General features: G+C 38.5%; 1 long non-coding RNA gene across 10 annotated transcripts; it reads right to left on the bottom strand.

The window, feature by feature from the left end:
* Positions 1-1,184: 1,184 nt before the first annotated feature.
* On the bottom strand, positions 1,185-12,369 carry LOC110792538 (uncharacterized). Of its 10 annotated transcripts, none has more exons than XR_008922726.1 (13): positions 12,080-12,367; positions 11,899-11,934; positions 11,706-11,802; positions 7,789-7,852; positions 6,315-6,552; positions 6,169-6,227; positions 4,879-4,959; positions 4,266-4,339; positions 3,793-3,899; positions 3,574-3,686; positions 3,005-3,121; positions 2,291-2,922; positions 1,185-1,429 (listed from the first exon to the last, which is right to left on the bottom strand). It is a non-coding gene; the product is annotated as an uncharacterized lncRNA (long non-coding RNA). The 10 variants fall into 10 exon arrangements; XR_008922722.1 differs by having other exon boundaries at positions 3,574-3,899; positions 12,080-12,115; positions 12,298-12,314; XR_008922719.1 differs by having other exon boundaries at positions 2,291-2,354; positions 3,574-3,899; positions 12,080-12,369.
* Positions 12,370-16,152: the final 3,783 nt, after the last annotated feature.

The raw sequence follows: 16,152 nt of genomic DNA, 5'->3' as shown, positions 1-16,152 counted from the left end.
CAAGGTTCTAGAATCACCCAAGCTAGAACCTTCAAGAACCAACCAAGCTAGAATGTCCAAAACCCTTCTGGAGCATTCTAGAACCTTCCTGTGCACAACCGAGAATGGTGCTTCACCAGCCCATATTTCCGGGCCTCAAACCCAAAATTTGACCCGACTATCATCTTTATTGGCCCAAAATACGTGGGACCCCAAGTTTGAGCCCATTTAGATGTCGTTTGGTTCCCCGATCGGCCTATTCCCCTGAACATGCACCATGTTGTCCGGTGGTGCGCAACACCCTTGTTGCTTTGTCCAATGGTGCATCGCCTAGTGTAGCGATGCCCATAGCCGTGCATGTTGCTGTGTGCGAGGGTGTGGGAGGCCATCTGTGACAAGTCGGCACCTTTCATATGCAGCTAGAACCATTTTGGTTAATCATGTCCTCATGAGTAGTCACACATATTCGGCTCAGGTATTTTTCATAGCTAAAATCAGCCAGTTGGCCTTGTCTCTCTAAGGGTCCCCTCCCCCAAATAGCATGGGATTGGGGGTGCAGATCAAAGAAGTGTGGTGGATTGGGTGTGAGAGATTGTGTGGTTTGGAACCAAGCAGCTAAAGGGAGATATGTTTGGCAAGTAGCAATAAAAGCTGACTTTTTTTGGGTCTGGCAAGTAGCAACGAAAGCTGACTTTTTTGGGGTCAAATGGATTCATAATGTGTATTTAAAGGACCAGGATTGGTGGGACTACATTCCACCTAGAGAAGCGAGCTGAAGCTGGAAGAGAATCACTACAAAAAAACACGGCAATAAGTGACGCTTTTCTGGTAACATATGGACGAAACAAAGAGCCGAAATTTGGTATATCGACGCTTCCAGAAAGCGTCGATATTTTTACAGCCGATATTTACCGACGGTTTCAGGCGTCACTATTTTCGCCAATCTCGACGCTTTACTTTGCCACTATTTGTCATATAACTGGGCTGAAATATTTAGACACAGAAAAGCGTCACAATTTCCTTCTATTTCGCGCTTTACTTTGTACCAAATTTCGACGGTATGTTGCGTAGTTTGCTGCGTCACCGCCAAACATAACTTCCCCCCATTTTTCATAATATAGTGATCAAAAACCATGCATTCATCTCTAAAAATATATATTGAGCACAAACGAATGTGCAATCAAATTTAAATATAATGTTCTAAATTCATAAAACAACTCTAATTTATATTTATCAATAATTTAATTACAAAAGGTGATAATAATCATTAATTCCTGCATTAATTTACATTTTCTAATCAAACTAAAATAAATACAATATACTGAAATAAAAACAACTTCCTAGAATCCTTTTTTTAGAGTAAATCCTATCACCATGCTAGCTTAGCTTCAACATAACTTGTTGATCTCTTGATATACATTATACTATTACCACTTGAATCATAAATAACCTGCAAAGAAAATTTAATAAGTCAAATATATTTTTTTGGTAAATAAGCAATCTAATAACCAAAAAGCGATTTACAACCTTAAGCAAACAACAAACAACCATCGAAAAAAGAAAGCTATCTGAAAAAGTTAAACAAAATAACAAACAACAGAACCAAAGTAGTACCTAGGGCCTAAGCGCTAAAAATTCAAGCCAAAATCAGAACCTTTGCAACACTACTACAACCTTATTACTAGTCAAAAGTCAAAACACCACCAATAACTCTCAACACATTGTTGTTGAGCAGAACCAAGCAGAGCCGAAAAGAAGGGAAACAAGTAAAAGACAACCTTTTACCTACACATACCAGAAACTAAACAACACAACCCCGCAGCAGAAAAAGGAGAACAAATCCCAGACAGCTAAATCAACAAAGTCACAACAAATATAATGCAGTAGTAATAGTTCAGAGAAAGGAACCAGACTGCATTTATCCACAACCCAACAATAGAAATTACTTAAAAATTCCAACTTCAGTGCTAATGAACTATAAGAAGAAGCTAAGCTAGAGTCTTCCATTTCTAATGTATTTTTGAGTCTAATGACACAGTAAAATGCTCAACGTCTTGAACGAGTACTGTGATGATATGTACTTGCAAAGTTTTCTAATATTGCATTTCTTGATCCACGCTACAAAATGACAATTGTGAAAGCTTTGTTTGTCCGACTCGAAGGCTTTCATTGTTCTATAAGATATTTCAAAGCCATATGATGGATATGAGATTAGTACGACGATATGCACCCTTGAATTTTACCTCAAAAAGTATTTTTGCATATAGACGATTAAATTCCCAGTACATTGAAAACAATCAAAAGAATTTACCTCCAGTTGAAAAGAATTCAAGTCCGTTGCAAGTTTCTCTTCAATAATCCCCTCACGAACCCACCTATCAAGAGGGAGCAAACATCCAAAGCCATAGACAATAAGAAAGTTTAAGGGGTATAAATAAGAGGCAACGTTACAACTTGTTCTCAGTTAAGGAGTTCAGTGAAGGAGGAAACGTTAAAAAGCCAAATCACCCTTCCCCCCTATGAAAACTCTACTCCTCGTGAACATTTTTTTCCTTACACCTCATATGCATGTTATCTGGTATCTAGTACCACAAAAGGTCAAGGTTCTCTTTACGATCATTCTATCCTAGTCACAGACTCGTCAAAAAGAAAATTGTATTTACATTATTGTTAAATATTCAGTCTTACGACTAAAAATGACACAATGAAAGAAATTAAACCTCCCCCAGATACTCTCCCTAAAAAGCAGATATATTAAGAACAATGACCAATTCTTTTGAGATATAATTTCAGTCATTGTGTACCACAGTGTATCTGGAACATATGCGAAAAAAATTGAGAAAATTTACCTCATCAAAAAAGTTATGATGTGACCATTAGGTTTTCTATTCTCTGTTAATACTTGCCACATAACGAGATGATCAATAAGGCTATGATGAAAAGCTGGTATATGTTCGATATTAGATGCAGAGTTTAGGACTGCTACTTAGTAAGAAAATGTATGTAAATTAAATCTCATTCTTACTCTTTTGCTGCTGAGGGGTTGTGTCATCTTTTATTTGTCCAAATATTGGAACACCAAGCTAAATCTGCTCCCTTTAGTTAGCCTTCATCTGTTTGTTGAACACAATGTATGTTTCACCTGCATTTAAAAGAACTCCTTAGCACCCAAACAAGTAAAAAAACTGCTATAACATTTCTACTTTCAGGCTTCTAAAGATTTAGTTTAGTTTCCTAAGGACAAGATCATCCTATCAGCAATGGAAATCATGGGGCAGCTAAGATATTATATCAAATAAAAAAACATGTTACGCTAATGACAGCACCTATTTGCCAAACCACCTTTGGAACAACGCGTGATCAGAACACACAAGAGGCTTTAGAGATATCAGAAATCAATGCTAATGATAATACAATCCGAAACATGTGATCAATATAGAGGTAAGCAAGTTTTTTTACAGAGGCAGGAGAAGATTGGAAGGGTGAAATCACATTTAGCCACAACAAAGACACTATTAGATCTTAGTAATTGCTTTATGATTCTGTAGAAAACTGTAAGAGTGCAGAAAAAAGAGAAGTTTGTATAAACAATACCTAAGAGTTCTCCATTTTGTCCAGCAACTGGGAGCTCATTCACGAAATCATTCAGAAAGCTCTTGATCAGTAAATATTTTTTCGTACATCTTCAGACCTTTAACGACATTTACCTGCCAATTACAGCTTTGTATCAGAAACATATTCAAAACTTTAAGGAGTAACACCATAATTTCTAAAATATACAAGTCTATTATAAACAAAATAATAATACTCAACTTTTGACAGCAGAACTCGCCATGTCCCCCTTCACTGGCGTTTCTTTCACTCGCTATGTGACCTAAGAAGAGTTCTTTTGTTCTGCTCGTTAAAGCACAAATACAAGCCTGCTTGAATAAAAATGTCTGAAATCAGTAAAAGGCCATCAACTTCACAACTGAATAAAATATATGACCTACATATGGAAGAACCGAAGAATGCTATCAAGTTCTCTCTCTAAAGATTAATGCTTATTCAGAAACTTTGCCCAATTTTCAGAATAGCCAAGACTTTTCTATACAAAATAAATTTATGTCGAGAAAACTTCCTGAAAAACAAATGCGCACTAGTACATCATCCATATAGTATCGACTAATGCTCACTAGTACATCATCCATATAGTTTCAACTAATACTCACTTATACATCATCCATATATTTTCAGCTAAAATATTGACTAAATCAATTGCTAAGAAAAGAACCATGCTAGGGTACCTTGGCATCAACTGCTCATGATTTAAATTTTCTAAGAATCATGCTTCCAGGCACTGAAGATCCAAAACCAGAACCTAACAAGTTAACAAATAATGATAGCATGTATAAGAAAGTAGGAAATAATCGCCTCCCTCCAAAAACAAGAAACAACTACAACAAACTTTTCGAAGACTTGAAATTGCATACAACAGAGTTGGTTTAAAATGATGGAAACTTGCTAAGGTTTAAACCTTAAATAAATAAAAAAGAGAGTCAAGGTACGGAAAGAGAAAAATGCAGAGTGAAATCCAATCTAACAATCTGGAAAACTGTGAAATGGATTTGAGGGATTGAGGAGAAATTGAAAAGGGAAACATACTGTTGCAATCTCACTATGTTCTGTGATTTTTAAACTAGAGCATCATCAAGAAATACTTTCTCAACCATATAAATTATTTTTAAATATCCCTTTTGATTCTTTCTCTAGATTACGGAACACATACGAAAACCAACAAAATCACCGGTATAACAATGTTTTCAAGGACCTACAAACTTATGTTACACAGCAAGACTTCTAAAAATATTCATGGATACATTAATTATCATGTAAACATTAAAAAGTAGTCAATCTTACATGAGTTTGGTGATTCCCGCATAGAATCTGACAGACATTCTTAATTTTGCACTTTCTCTTTGGCTGCCAGCTTTTGTATCCCTGCATTATTCCCCAAAATTTGTTTCACTTTAAATATATGTTTCCAAGACTACGCTACACTCGATCTGTCTTACATAATAATACTTGTAATCGATCTAATCAAACTGAAATAAAACAATATTTTGTAACAAAACAACTTCCTAGCATCATCTTTTAACGTTAAACAAGAATTCAAGATGTCCAGTGGACTGTCAAGCAAGCTCTTTGGTAGTCACAACAGATCAAAGTGTGAGGAGGGGATGGGGGAGAGTAAACGTAATGCTGCAATTACTACGACTGTTATTTGGTGGCGGAGAATTTTTTGCTAATGTGCGGCACTAATTGGAAGGACTGTGCCACCAGAATTCTTAGCCAAATTAACATATCTTATTATGAATCATAATGAATAGATAAAACACATTAATACAGTAAAAGCATACGCGACACAAAGCAACCTTTCCCTTGGTGTAACTTAAGTACTATACCAGATACTACTAGTGCCCAGCAGCCAGTGGCCAGCAGTAGAATCTAGTGGAAGTCAACGACTCAACTGTCAGCATATAGGAATAGGTATTGGCATAGACGAGCATTTTTCTGGAAACAGTTTTAACTGCTAACCTTAAGCTCCAGAGAAGTGATTCTTTGGTGGAATAAGACAACCAACCAATGTGGTAATGGAAAATTCATATGCGACAACAACAAACCATTCTTTTTATATATGGCATTAAGTGATTCAATAAGGACAGTTCTAATTAATTCAACCATTTTTACTATTGGATCCTGATTTAACAGAACATCTACTACTAAATTACGATACCATTGGCTAAAGTTCAGGTCCTTCGATTAAAAGGATAAAAAAATAACAATGGGAAAGAAAAAAAGGAAACTTGTGAACAAGAAGATAAGGCAACCAAGACAAGAAAGCTGTAAAATAATGATAAACACCAAATTGTCCATGCTAAAACTAAGACTTAGACAACTCAAGAGACTTGTAAGTGATAGAAGAAGGTCCCTAATTGCAGAAAAAAAAAGCTGAATTTCCCTGACCAACATACGACATAAATTACCTACAAACAAGCCCAGATCGATTATACAGAGTAATAAAACAACGAAAATTAACAATTAACCGAGAATCAAAAAAATTCTGTTGAATTGTCTCAAAAAATGTTATAAATTTTAGAAAAGAAAGTCAAATCATACAAATTTAGGCAAAATAGTAATAAATCAAACCTGCGAAACTTCTTGGCATCGGTTTTAGCAATAAAGCCCATCCCAATACGTCAAGGTTGCTGAACGATTTTGACATTCATACATGAATTCAATTAAAAATTTATGGGGAAATAAGTGAATTGGAAAATGAAAGGATAAATCGGTACCTAGGGTTCGTGAAATAGTGGCGGTGAGAATTGCAGACGGAAATTGGGAGCAGCGGCGAAGGGAGGCGGTGTAACGTTGGATGGAAGGAGATCCGGTAGCGTTGAGGAAAGACCTTGAGACAAATCACGCCATTGTTATTTACGGAGTATATTCTCTCTCTCCTCTTTAGTCTATACTAGATGTTGAGGTTGAATTGTCAACCGTTCAGGAATTCGTGGGAGGTGGAAATGGAAAGTACTGTGAAAAGCGGGATTTTAGAATAATTTATGCTTAAATTTTTAGATTAGCGGGACAATGGAAGGACAGGAAGGATACACGTGTTTATTTTGCAACATAGTGACGGTTTTACGAGTCTATATATGCTTCGACCTTTAAAAGCGTCTAAATACGTAAATAAAAAAATTCCCCCACACATTTATAGCGACGCTTCGCAAAAGCGTCGAATCAAATCCGTCTAAATTTGTATGATTTTCTTGTAGTGAATCTGTCACACAAAAGAAGAGCTTAAAGAGGGGTGCATCTAGCAAGGGTGGTGTAATATAGGTAGCCGTCATTCCATTTCTAATGTGTCTAAATGGCTGAGAGGGGACCGAACTAGAATCCAGTGGAACCAGCGTTACCTAATTCTCTAATTACCCCACGAACCGCGAACCGAAAAGGCGAATTATAACATGAAAATCGTACAATTTTGGTCTAACTTGGCAATGTAGGTAGCGAATTGCGATCCCGTACCCAGTCTCATATTAGCAAATCAGGTAACAGTGAGTGGAACTGTTAGGTCTGGAACAGATTCAATGTTCCTAAACATTCTTTCATTTCTTGGATGACTGCATTAGGGAAGTTAAGAACAAGGAATAAATTTAGGAAAATCGGGGTCTGCTCGGAGGCATGCTGCTTATTTTGTGGGGCAGCAGAGGAGAGCGTTCCTCATTTGATGTTTCAATGTCTTTATAGTACAATGTGTTACAAGAGTTTGTGTGATTGTATTGGGGTCCAGAACTGCTGGGAAAAGTGGGAAAGAGTGAGAAATTCTGCAATTAAACGGAAGGTGGCTTTTGCTGTTCCAGCGGCCTTTGTTTACCACATCCGGAATTCCAGGAATAACACATACTGGAACAATTCTGTTGTGATGCCAGAAAAGATAATTAAGACGGTTAAGGCCGATGTCTGTTAGCAAATCCAAGGTTGATTAGTCTGAAATGGAAGTCTGGAGATCTCAACTGATTCAGTGGACTTCATCAAGACTAGTTTGCTTAACACAGCTGTTTGGGGTGACTTTTGTGGTTGTTTGTGTTCATAGGAGTTTGTAGGGTTCTGTTTGTTTTTGGGTACTCAGTGTGTACGGAGGGACTCGGTAACCAATTCTCATGTATTTGCTCTTTTTGGTATTAACATAATTGCTTAATTTTACCAGAAAAAAAAATAGCCATAAAAATAAATAAAAAACTGTGACAAAAAAAATGATACACATACCAATCTGATATATGGCTGCTGGAATATCCTCTGGACAAAAACTGACAATGTAGGCCAAAAGCCACTGCGCAGAACAGCCAGTCCTCAGTAACAGGAAACACCATATACAAGTAAGAGTGCAACACATCTAAACAAGAGTAACTATAGACCTGAAGAGTACTAGGAATCCATAAGATTCCAATATCATGCCTATTATCGGCCACCTATCAGAACAAAGAAGAAGCCAGCACCAAAAGAGATTGTTCCCTGAGCACCATCGATAAATAGCAATATACTCCGAAAACACCTAAATATGCATGACATGAATAAAAAAAGGTGGCAAGAGTATTTAAGAGATGTATGCCTTATAATTTTGGGGCTTCATGAAAAACTGCAAAGTGGATGTCAGTCCAATGGTCAGTGCCAACCCAGACAGGAAGAGGATCTGAGCAAAGAAATCATAAAGAGAAACAGAGTTGGGAGTGAGAACAATTACTAAAAGATAGGATGAAAAAAATTGAGATGATGATAAGATCAAGAAAACTACATTTCCCCATTGCAAGTAATGCTTTGTCAAACAGGAACACGACTCCGAGGAAGGTGAAAAAGACACAAAAACCAGTCAAGCCTAACCCAATCTCTGTTTTCAATCAGATAACAGCAAAAACATGGTCAGAAATCTTCTGCATACAAAGAGATAACAGTCATAACCCTTACAATTTTTTGTCATATCTCAGTGATAAAATATATCACCATTTGAGATAAATGGTACAACAAAAAGTGAAATGCATACATCATACAAAGTTATTGATAATATTAATTTTTCTTTTAAACGACAGCACCGACTTTAGATTCAATACAAAGCAAACTCACATGAATGCTCTAAAATAGTTGATATTCTCAAACTATACAAAGCGGCTTCCGGACAAAAAATAAACTACGGCAAAAGTGATGTGTCTTTTAGTAAAGGAGTGTGTCCTTCTCATCAAGGCAGTATGCTGGACATTCTAAACATGAGGTTAGTGGACATGCACGAAAAATATTTAGGTATCCCTACCATCATCGGGAAATCTAAAAAATATGTGTTTGCGGCTTTAAAGGACCGTGTATGGAAAAAAGTGCAAGGATCGAAGAAGAAACTTCTCTCGAGAGCCGGCAAGGAAGTCTTGATTAAATCAGTCATCCAAGCGATCCCGACTTACCTGATGGGCATCTATAAGCTCCCTATTGGCATTATTAACGATTTTCACTCAATGGTGGCTCGGTTTTGGTGAGGAAATTCAAGCTCCGGTAGGAAGGTTCATTGGAAGAGTTGGGATGACCTTTGCTCCTTAAAGTGTCTTGGTGGTGTGGGTTTTAGAGACATGGTTGTTTTTAATGACGCTCTCCTAGGCAAACAAGCATGGAGGTTGATTAATGCTCCAGAGTCTTTACTTGGAAGGGTTATGCGTGCTAAGTACTACCTGCGGCGATCCTTTCTTGATGCCTCTCTTGGCTTGGGGTGTAGTTACTCTTGGAAGAGCATCTGGTCCTCGAAGGCTCTGGTGAAAGAGGGTCTGTCCGCCTGATATGGAGGATTGGTAAGGGTGATAAAGTGGACATTTGGGAGGATCCATGGTGGCGGATGATCAAGGTAGCCGCATTACTACAGACCATATTGACCACCTCTCAAAGGTTAGTGATCTACTAGCTCCTGGTTGTCAAGAATGGAACTTTGATTTGCTTACTTCCCATTTCAATGAACGAGATGTTAAGTGTATAATGTCAATTCCCTTGAGCGAGCGATGTCCGGAGGATTGTTTGACGTAGGCTTACTCCATGGATAGTATGTACTCAGTCAAAAATGCTTACATGCTGGGAAAATCTCACAATTTTGACACATTCATCAGGCGTGGGTGGAGGTCTGATCTGGATGTACTACCAAAGGTAAAACACTTCATGTGGCGCTTGTGTACGGGTACTCTTCCAGCACGTGCTTACCTTAAGTGGCGCCATATGACTGTCGAAGATAGTTGCCCTTGGTCTGTTGGCGTGCCAGAATCTGTCCATCACGCCCTTATAGAATGTCACAGCGTCAAAGATTTATGGTCTGCTATGTAGTGTGAGATTATGTTAGCTGGTTATAGTGATCTAGAGCTGCTGGACTGGGTTGATAGCTGGAAGAAGCTTGAAGGAAAAAAGAAACAAGCTGGAGTTATACTCCTTTGGCAAATATGGAACAGAAGGAATGAAAAGGTTTTTAATGGGAAGGAAGTACCCCCATGGAGTAATTATAGACCGTGTTTGACGACTTGTTGAGGACCATAACCAATACTCTTCTCATGTGTATGGCCCGATTTGCAGGAACTCTTCCCCCGGCTCAAAGAAATGGCAGCCCCCTCCAATTAACTTCATCAAAATAAACTGTGATGCATCTCTTCGTGAGGAGGGCTGGATTGGCTTAGGTGTGGCAAGAGATCACTGTGGTACTGTACTGTTTTCGGCGTGCAGGAGAGTTAGGGGTTCTGGCACCTGAAGCTGCTGAAGGTAAAGCAATGTTACTTGCTCTGAAATTGGCTCGCAATTTTGGCCTCACACGAGTGATTCTGGAAAGTGATTGTGAGCTCCTCACCAAGAGATTAACTAAGGCTGCCATCTATTTGTCAGATTTGGATGCTATTTTGGAAGACATTTTCTATTTAAGCCTTTATTTTGATTTCATTTCATGGTCTCATGTAAAAAGGGAGGGCAACTTTGTTGCTCATCACCTAGCCCGTTTAGTGCCGTTCGGAGTACAACAAGTGTGGAGTAATCATTGTCCTTGTGAGATTAACCCGTATGTAACGATGGACATTTTGTCCCTAAGTTAATGCACTAAGCCTGCTTTCCCTCAAAAAAATAAAGTATGGCCCCCAAAAAACTTTGAAAGAAACAAAAATCTGAAGAAAGAATAACTAATGGCCGCGAAACAAGCCTGTTTGCCAAACTAGCTCTTATAATAGCTGATACATATTTTAGTAGCTACTAGCTATGTTTGTTCTTACAAGTTGTTAGATGTTATCAGTTAGACATGTAAGTGGTTAAACTAACAGCTAATTTGGAAGCATTTGTAAACTACAAATCCCTTAAATCTAGTACTCACCATTACTTCGCCAAACACTATTTGAATAGCATTTGACCCAAAAATGAACACCAAAAACTATTGCCAAACACAAGCCAAGTGTCCATTATATATGAAGAATGACATATAGCTCACAGCCAGCTAGTATGGTTCCTGGCCATCTTTCTATGGAAATTTTGATTTTTTTATCAGTGATTACAATTCCAAAAAGACAGAGGCATAGAACACAGAATGGATACCAGAAACCTTAGTTAGAGAAGCTCACAAGCGCAAGCTTAAACTTGTAAGGTTCTTAGATGGAAAAGAAAGTAAATCCGAAGTACTAAGTTAAATTTTCGAGAAGAGTAGAATTCAAGAAACAGTAACTCAAGATATAGCCCACACAAAACATAACAAAATCATCTCGCTGCCAGTTGGATTCTTATGAATCAATTCCGATCCGAAATATACACGAATTGTTCATTCTTAATCTGTTTGTTACTTAAGAAAAGAACCTTGGACAGAAATTCTAGCTCTCTACATCCTTGTTTTTTATGTCAAACAATTAAATGTACTTCATGTCATAGAATTATCTTATAGGTCACTCAAGTTATTTCGAAATGGCTATCAACTTTCTAAAACCAGACAAAGTCCAAAATTCACTTTCGGAACATCCACTTATATTTGAAAATCAACACACCAAAACATGCAACTTCAAAACAAATCATAAAAAAAGTAATTCACACCAAATCAAAGATAATGTTAATCTTGATTAATTTGTTCGAATTAGTCAACAAGTTTTCTTCACAACCAAAACTTCAATACGCTAGAGATCAAGTAAAAGTTAAATTTTGCTCACTTTTTCTGTCATTCATCTCAAACGAAACCATTGTCGCCCACTGAACAAAATGCAACAGTCAACTGCTCGCAAAACCAGAGAGTTCACGTAATCGATGCTGCATTATCAAAATCAACCAGAAGAGAATCAGATCAAATCAAGATTCGCAAATCATCAAAACTTGGTCATGCCTTCCGATTATTTCAAGCATTACCTGTGAAATTTGCTTCAAATCCGTCCTCAATACTTCCTACATTCAAATTGTACAAACAAATTTCAATCGAAAAATAAAAACCTAAATTTCAAAACTCACAACAATTTTATTGCATTTCGCATCAATTTGATTCACATAAAATCAAAACACGATTCGATAATCAACAAATTTGATTAAATACCAGTAAAAATAGCTTCAAGTTCGTCCTCGACGCCTCCTACACTCAAATTGTCCGAACAAACTTGAATCAGACGAAGGAAAAAAAACGCCTAATTGAAAGATCGCGAGAATTTCTCATTTCATTTTGCATCAATTTCATACAAATAATTAAGAAAATGGAAACGGTAAGAGAAAGAAACATCGCCGGGAAAACGCCGGAGATGCGGAGGAGAGAGAAACCAGAAAATTGGTTTGTCGGCTTCTTTTTTTCGGTTGCCGGTGAACGGAGAGACTGGTCTAAGCCTTTCTCACTATGATGTGAATGGGTTTTGGTCTAAAACAAATTTGGCGCAGTTGGACGAAGCCCGCCATTTTCTTAATGGACCAAATCCGGCCCATTTGTAGAAGGGGTTAGGGCCCAATGGACAAAGACCCCGTTAGCTATAGCCTATAGGGTCCAAGTTAAACAGATCAAGCCCCGCTAAGAGATGATAAAGAAATCCAAGTATGGGCAACATAAATATTTTGGCAAATTTTCAAACTTTAGGAGTTTGGGCATACTTTTTCTGGCTTTTTTTTGTTTTAAAATTATATTTTAATGTTGGAACATTTAGGCCCTGTTCGGCCAAACTAGCGTAAGCGGGTAGCGTTTAGTAGTTGAATAGCGGGTAACTGCTGAAATAGCGGGTAGCGGTCAATAGTACTCCCTCCGTATTTATTTAAAAGATACACTTGGTCGGGCACGGTTATTAAGAAGAAAAATTGAATGAAATAAAGTAATAAAATAAGTGGGGTTGGGTAGATATTTTAATAAGTAAAACAAGTAGGGACCATGTCATTTTAAGGGGTGAGGATGGTGGTGGGGTGTAGATAGATTATTTAATTAGATGGTTGGGTTGATAACTTACTAAAAATGGCAAGTGTATCTCTTAAATAAATACGGCCGGAAAAGGCAAGTGTATCCCTTAAATATATACAGAGGGAGTAGCAGGTAACGGTTAGATGTCAAAGTGGCGAGTAACTAATATGAGTGTTTGGTAAAGTAGCGGTTGTGATTGTAAAATACAATAAAAGCTATATTTTTTGTAATCGAAAATTTCATATTTGTTGCGATCCCACATAAAACTTTACCAACAAACAAATTTTACATAAATCCACTACGAGTGTGGACGACAAACTAAATATACTACGGAGTATAACTAACTTCACCATATGACGACTAACGAACAAGGACAAACTCTGCACATATGATGAAAATTAATTGAATGTAAGAGACAATAGCTGAATTAAATGGTCGGAAATAATCTAATTTTATTATACTATTTCCGGCCTACAGCAGCCAAGAAAATAAATCCTAGAAAAGAAAAAAGGGAGAGAGGAATCCGTTGACAGGCTTAACCCAAATAGTTAATGGGAGAAAATTGAGTTATTTAGCCTTTGTGGACTGTCCATAATTGCTAGGGATGTTGTTAAGATATGTTAAGATATTAGATATTATTCTGTGAATATTCTGTAGAGTCCTAACTATGGTATGTTACCTAATGTGTACCTAGGGTTTAGGTAACTGAGTTGTACTATATATACGTGTGTGATTAATGAGAATGATACGAGATTACACAATATTTGACATGGTATCAAGAGCCTAGGTTAAAAATCCTAGTTTTTTTTTCCGCAATAATCTGAGAGAGTGTAGCCGAGTATTGAGAACAGCGAATTGAAGGAAATAATGCCCTTGGTCCAAGTATGCATTCAATGTTAAGTCTAATAAATGCGGTTCAGTATTAATTAACAAGTTAATAATTCAGTGAGATCAAGTGAGCTGAATGCCTAGCTAGAGGTCGCTTCAGTTCAAGTGGAATTAATGATATTAATCCACAGCTTACTCTTGACTGAACCCGTAGGGTCACACAAATAGTACGTAAACGGATCAAGTATTTAATGGCATTAAATACTCCATCTATGGATATTCGGAATCGACGGATCTTGGTTTCAGTGGGAGCTGAGATCGTCACAGGCAAGAAATGAATACTCCGGAAACGATGATATTGCCATAAACGGAAATATGGATCGTATCGGAAATATAAATATTATCCAAGTCGTAGATGTTGCCGGAAACGGAAACATGGTACGTATCGGGAAATATTATCGGAAATGGAAATATTGCCGGAATCGGAAATATTGCCGGAAACGGAAATATTGTCAGAAACGGAAATATTATCGGAATCGGAAAATAATTCCGGAAACGGAAATATTAAATATTTGTTCGAAATGGAAATTAATTCCGGAATCGGAAATATTAAATATTGTTCGTATCGGAAATAAATTCCGGAATCGGGAATTTAATCGAAAGCGTATCGTACGAATTAGCATCGGACGAGGCTCGCTAGACGAAGGCCCAACACGAAGCCAGGCCATCGCCCAGCAAGCCACACGCATCACCAACACACGCCAAAGCCTCGACCAGGCCCAGCGCAAGCCAGGCCCAGCCGAAGCCATGGGCGCGCGCGGACAGAAGCATGGGCCGAGCGCTGTGCGCTCAGCGTGGGCCGCAAGGCCTGCGCGGGTGTACGGTGCTCGTGCGATGCTCGTGTGCGAATCCTAAAGCTATCGGGATTCAATAAAAGATTAAATCCTAAACCTATTAGATAAAGTTTATTTAAATAGAGTCCTAGCAGGATTCTAATTAAATAAATGAGTATCCTAATAGGATTCCAATTCTCTTTCCATACCTCTATAAATAAGGGCCTAGGGTCATTGTTTATACATAAGTTTTCAAGTATTCAAAGCTAGGATTTTTAAGCACAAAATCAGCCATAACTCTTGCCCATTTAGCCGAAAATAAGTAGAACCTTAAGGGAGATTCTAGTTGGTCAATCTTAAGGCGGATCCGGACGTGCTGTGGACTATCTACGGAGGGACGACACTTGGAGTCCTAAAGACTTGTTCTTGTTCGGTTCGGGCGCAGCTAGGGAAGGCACGCAACAAAGAGTATGCATCTAAACTATGCTAAATGATTATGTGTAAATAATATGTTTTCCTGGATTTATGGTTTTTCCACATGATTTATGAATTGTCATATGTATCATAACCTAACACGAATTTCTTCGCTTGTTGAGTATCGAGATTAGGAGTTAACCATTCCTTAAGTTTCACCATGAGTTCCGATGAGGAGGCACCATCAAAGGTCATCGCCGCCGCCGTCGACCTAGACTACTATCTCGGGTCAGGCGACGGTCCATGTATTGTTATCACCCCTGTGAAACTAAGAGGAGCATCGAACTACGATGAATGGGCCAAAGCCGTTCGTCGCTCGATGATTTCAAAATTCAAATTTGGATTTCTTGATGGTTCTGTGAAGGAACCCATTACGGACGCAACGAAGATGAAACATTGGATTGCGGTCAATTCGATGGTGGTGCCTTGGATCACAAACACCATAGACGAGAGTTTGCGTTCGAATCTGGAAGATTTTGATATTGCTCACGAGTTGTGGTGTCATTTGAGGATGCGGTACTGCGTCGTGTCGGGAACTAGGGTCTGCCATATTAAGATGGCTCTGAGTGGCTGCAAGCAGGGCACGTCTGAGGGCGTCATGGAGTACTATGGCCGCTTGTCGAAGGTATGGAAGGAGTACGTACAGTATGCACGAGTTCTAAGGTGTATATGTGCGGGTTGCACGTGCAACATAGCGAAGCAGGTGGGGGACATTCATGATGAAGATCGTCTGCACTATTTCTTAATTGGCCTAGACGATCACTATGAAGCCATTCGTGCACAACTGTTAGCAAGATCGCCGTTGGCATACCAGACGGTTATGAATACCGAGACCATGCGCGCCAAGGCAACGAGAGGTAAGGAGAGTGTCATGGCGTTCAAAGTCGAGACTAAGGGTCGATCGAGGTCGGGAGATGCGAGTGACAGATTTTGTGGTCATTGCAATCGTGAGGGTCATGAGGAAGAAACTTGTTATCAGCTAATTGGTTTTCCCGAATGGTGGGATGAGAAGAAACGAGGTGGTAGAGGGCCTGGTCGAGGAGGCAGGACGTCGATTAGAGGAGGCAGAGGAGCTCGTGGGGCAGCGTCGTCGACCAGTGG

This window comes from Spinacia oleracea, chromosome 6, assembly GCF_020520425.1.
Source record: "Spinacia oleracea cultivar Varoflay chromosome 6, BTI_SOV_V1, whole genome shotgun sequence".
NCBI classification, from domain to species: Eukaryota; Viridiplantae; Streptophyta; class Magnoliopsida; order Caryophyllales; family Amaranthaceae; genus Spinacia; species Spinacia oleracea.
Note: the sequence above shows the minus strand (reverse complement) of the source record. Positions and strands in the feature narration are given on the sequence as shown.